General features: G+C 43.5%; 1 pseudogene; it reads right to left on the bottom strand.

The window, feature by feature from the left end:
• Positions 1 to 2071: 2071 nt before the first annotated feature.
• The window catches only part of LOC110317899, a 17515-nt pseudogene continuing 14104 nt past the window's right edge, over positions 2072 to 5482 (bottom strand).

Raw genomic sequence — 5482 nt, 5'->3', positions numbered from 1 at the left:
ATCCAGGTCCATCCCTTATTCTCTACTTTAATTCCCCACTCTGTCCCGAGGGTCACCTAATCTCTTATTGCATTATATTAACATTACATAGTTGTATTGTTTTTATTTTTCAGAAGATGGGAGATTCCTTGCCTTTATGTTTTTCCCAATGTCCAATTTATACTGACTAAAAGGTGTTTCATATATGGTTTTTTGTTTGTTTGTTTCCTGAGATGGGGGTCTATGTAGCCCTGGCTGTCCCATAAATCACTATGTAGATCAGGTTGGTCTTGAACTCACAAAGCTCTTCTGGCCTCTGTCTTTTGAGTACTAGGATTAACGATGTGCACCGCCATGCCTGGTGATATATGTTGTTATTAGGTAGATAAATACGTGCCAGAGGCAGCTATTGCATCTACCGTCCAGGAAGGATGGGTGCCATGCGTTCTCTAAGAGCAGCCCAGAGCTAGCATCAACAAGTTCCAAGACTGGACTGAACTTGAAATCCTCTGATTACCGTTTAGTTACTAAACTACAAAGAAACATGCAACCCTGCTTCTTCATGAGAGGGAAGACTCCTAGGTTGGCTTTCCTTTCCTAAGAAAAGCAGGAACACCTGGTGTCCCTTTCTCTGCTATTTATCTTCAGCATCTGTCTACCTCCAGTGCCGAGTTTAGAATCTGGCACAGAGCAGGCATGCAGATCATACTTCAAGTGTGACTGAGTGTACATGTGAGCACGTACTAGAAGCAAGAATCACAAACAAAGCCTGGAGCTGCTGTCTGTGTAGGTGTGACGGCTGGTGGTGCAGAGCTGTGTTGATACTGTGAAGGAAAGGCTGCGTGTACACATTGTCCTTGCTAAACAAACATTCAGAGCCAGGGTTCCAGTTATTGGAAAAAAGCAAGTTCCCAGCGAGATAAATCACCACTTGTCAGAATTTTGCTGCTGTTGTTACTGGGAACCAGAAGCGTTCTAACAAATTGAGTGGTCACATATTCTTTTCACTGTCCCCTTGCCACCAGTGCGTCCCTGCAAAGTGTGGAGAGACTTTACAGTTGTGTGAGAAGAAACGAGGTTTTCAAATGGCAAAATTTTTGCACTAAGTCTTCTGGTATGACTTAGTCCCAAACAGATCTGAAGAGTGTAAGAAAATTTCTTTATTGCAGTGTGTTAATGTGCTCTATTAAAGAAACACAGATGCGCATGTGCACATGCACACACAGAATTGCCACTACTAATACTAAGAATGCTAAGTATGTTGTATGCTCTATTCTTGGCAACAGGAAATTTACACTGGCACCACTCCATCCAGACCACTCACTCTATTCTCTCTCTCCTGCCTCTTCCTGTTTCCTTCCAACAATCCAGGCTCTACTTGCTGCTCCTTGGGTCCCCATTACTCCAGGTTCAGGAAACAAAACCACTGAGGAAATAATAAACAAATAAAACACAGTCTGAATCATATTATTTCTTCATTAACATGTTTTGTTAATTAAACCACAAAAACCATACATAGATACATGTATGCATGCATGTATGTATGAATAACCATATATGTATATGCATAACACATGCCTTTCCCCACAACCTCCCTCCTTAGTCTTCCACCAGAGCTGGGACTCTACAACACTGTCACAGGAACCATCAATAATCTGATTGGTGTCTTATCTACTTCGCTTTAATTTGTGCCCATCATGATCTCTAGACACAAGTGCATCTCCTTCTGCTTTTCTGGAAGGCATCCTGTTTCCTTACATCTTGAGATAAAACCCTTGTGGGTGGGTGTGAGCTCATCTTAGAAGCCCACGCTCTAGAGTAAATTGTCCCACACCAACACCTTGACTAGACTAGCACATTCTTTTATTGCTCCTTGATTCACAGGTCTTGAAGACAGTTTCTTCACAGGTCTTCAAGGTATCTGTAATTAGGAATACCACTTGAGACAGAGTTACTGTGTGACAAGCCTCTTGTTCATCACAAAGAATGACAGCACAGAGTCACCATCCAAAGGTGCGAATAATCGAGGATGTGTTGCAGCAGGTTTTATTACGTATTAGCATTTCTTATCTATTTACAGTGACTTAAGTGCTCATGTACACAAGAGAGTGTATGCCACTAGAAGAGAAGCCATGGATGACTCATATTTCCAACTGGGTGGGAGGACCCACTTAGTCCTATAAGCCAGTCAGTGAATTCTGCTCTCTCTATCAGAATGTAGAGGAAGTTAGCATTTTTATCCTTTCTGTTCCTTTCAAGGTGCTTGCAGATGGCAACTGCTTTACTAATCAAATGGCAGAGAACCTCAGGGAGCTCAAGGGCAAAGCCTTTGGACTTAAGGATTCTCAAGATTTTTATTACTAGTCACAAAACGGAGCTGTGCCTCTTGAGAGGGAGCCAGGCTTTTCTTGGCCGGTTTGTAAATCTGCTCCTTTGCCTCTTTCCACATCAACTTCAGCCAGGTGGGGATGCTACTGAGGTAGGGGAACTCCAACTTAGACAGGCCATTTCTGAGAGCATGCATGCCACCCACGATGGTGACAGTCTGGCAGCAAAGAGAGTATTGTCATTTATAATATGACGATGTCTATATTTTTAATCTTTCGCATGAATGGACCATTTAACTATTAACAAATTCCTGTGAGTGCTTTTTGCCAGAAACTAGACATTATACACTTTTTGCCGTCAACAAATCGTGTGTATGAAATTGTCAAAGGACAAATTTAATCAATTTTAAAAATTCAAAAACTCCTTGTTATGCCTGTTGAATAGTAGCACAGTTGTCTATCCCTAACCAATTTTCTGGAGGAAAAAAAAAAAACTAGTTTTGAAGCAATGGAGAATTTTAAAGTGATGGGCAAAAGGGAGGACTCCTCACATGGATAAGTACAGAATCCGAGGCACCATGCCTAAACCTTTAAGATGAAGGAAGAGGGAGGACTGGGGAAGAAGATAGGGAGGTGGAGAGTATGATGATACAGCATATGGATGCAATGGACAAAAACCATCTGGAACACAACAGATGGTCTCGGGTTACAAAACATGCCAGGTCACAGGATTCCTGGGACTTTTCTCTGTTCCCTTGGGCCATTGGGCCAGAAATACAATTTTAATAAAGCATAATTCTAGTAATCATTGCTATCTTTTGGAATGTAAACTGTGCATTCTTAACTAAAGAATGTGAAGGGGCCTCGTTTCCTCCATTCAGTTTTAACTAGCATTCTAGATGAATAAATCTTCATCAGTGGAGTCCAATGGTATGAGCAAAGCATTGGGCTATCCCTCTCCAGGAGATGTGCAATGTGAAAGGTAATTTGAAGACCTTGAGGTGATGAAATTTTTCAATTTGAGGTGATGAAATATTTCTCATGTTTATTTGAATCCCAGAACTGTTCTAAGGTTGGTTTGGGAAAAATGTTCCTCGAGAATGATAGGAGGAAAAGCTTGGATTCTGCACACTTCACAAGCCCTCGTCAGAGACATGCAACTATAAAGCAAGCCCTAGTGCCTTGAAAGGCCAAGGGTGGAAGGATCAGGCCAGGAGTAGGAACCCGTCTTTCTCAGAAGTGTGTGTTGGGTGTGGGACCTATTTCTTTGGGACCCATTTTGTGGAACCCATTTTAATGGTACCCATATTTCTGCATATAGAATTTTCTTGTTTAAAACATATTTGGACATGATAGTTCCACGTACGTGTAGGAAGTACCCACATATTACAGGACTGGAACTGCTAAATCCAACATTGATCTAACTATGGAAAAATAAGAATAAGACACGAGCAGCATCTTGCCCATACTTGAGAAATATATGATATGAAACCAGTATATTCTTGTGGGGAATTGGGCTATGCACAGATAGGCTGGTCTCCAGTCGAGCTGAGGTCTGAACCCCGAAGGGTGATTATTCACCAATATGACATGGTAGGCGTTCCCTTATGCTCCTGGAACTCTGGCTCCTGCCTAGGTTACTGCCCCCCACAACCCCCATAAGAGAAGCATGGCTAGAAGTCACATAGGCAATGGCCCAAGCTTCTGACCTTGAGGCTAAACTCCTCCCCAGTTACCTAGCAACAATAAAGACCATAAAAAGGGCTGTTCAGCCCCACCTCGCTCTCTTACTCTCTCACTGCTCTTCTCTTACTTCTTACCCCTCACTCTCACCCGCTCTCTCCTCTGTCTTCTCCTCTCCTCTCTCCTCTCCTCTCTCCCTCTTACTTTCTCTCTAGCCTTTCCTCTCTTCTCTCTCTCTCTCTCTCTCTCTCTCTCTCTCTCTCTCTCTCTCTCTCTCTTTCCCCCTGCCTTTCTATAACAAAACTCTAAAACCATAGACAGTCTCTGCTCAAGATCCGTTGCACTCACTCTCGTTGGTGTTGGGAGCCTCTTCCCTCATCCCTCTCTCCCATAACCCCGGTGGATTTAACAAAGTAGCTCCGGGGCTCCCAGGTAGGACTGCCCCTTAGCCAACCCCCGAAGAGCGGGTCAGAGGCTTAGTTGCCCATCAGGAGATGAGTGGAAAGTGTATGGCAGCTCTCCCACACCCGACCGACCAGAGTATAAGTGGAACTCTGGCAGGGTGTGGGTCTCCCCTTCTCCCTCTTCCCCAGGGCCCCCCTTTTTAGTTCCCAACAGATTCTGAAGTCTTTTGTAAGGGAAAGGGCAACATCATGGAGAAGGGAAGAAAGGCATGTGCTACCATGACCATAGTCTGGGGAGGAGAGCTACCTTTATTCAAGGGAAGTCAGAAGTAAATCAAGTTGAAGAAAGAACCTTTTGCTCTGTCTTGGGCTGTGAGACTGGGTCCTCCAAGGAAGGAAAAATAACCGCATTCATTGAGGGGAGAAGGATGCCTCCCACTTAGTGATGATTAGTAGGCCTTGTAACACAGCTGCTGCCAGAACCTAAAAAGAAGGGCACCCAGGAGGAGTCAAGACTGCCAAGAGTCCCTGCCTCCCAGATTAAATGCACTGCCGCCTGTTCTCACCAAGATTCAAAAGCTCCAGCCTTTTGGCTTCCGTCGGGATTACAGGAAGCAGTTGTGTCCACCTTCAGGATGAAGTAGGTCAGAGAGAAGTGCAGAGTAGACACTAATCAAGCCTTTGGGGAGAGCAGTGGTTGGGGTTAGTTACCAACCAACAAGAAGAAAGTTACAAGGCTAAAACTAGTCAAAATGGGTCCTAGATAATGTTCATTTGAACATAGATTGGTTAATCTGGGCAAGCTGAAAAGCATCCTGAATATAAGATATTGCTCATAAGTATTTTTATAATGTGCTGATGAAAATAACATCTGGTGAAGGTGTCATTATTCTCTATGACCAATGATGATGGGATAAACGTGATTACTTCTGAGTGTAATGAAGAAGGATCAGGAGCAAGAGAAGACATTAGTGTGGGACACTGGCTGGTTTGGTTGTTTTTAACCCCACCCATCCTTGAAGACACCTGTCTGCGTGGTTTTAGTCTCAATGAGAAAGTTTGCCTAGTATGATGGTTAGTCCTTTTTTT

This window comes from Mus pahari, chromosome 3 (genome assembly GCF_900095145.1).
Source record: "Mus pahari chromosome 3, PAHARI_EIJ_v1.1, whole genome shotgun sequence".
NCBI lineage: Eukaryota > Metazoa > Chordata > Mammalia > Rodentia > Muridae > Mus > Mus pahari.
This window is presented reverse-complemented; position numbering and strand designations above follow the sequence as displayed.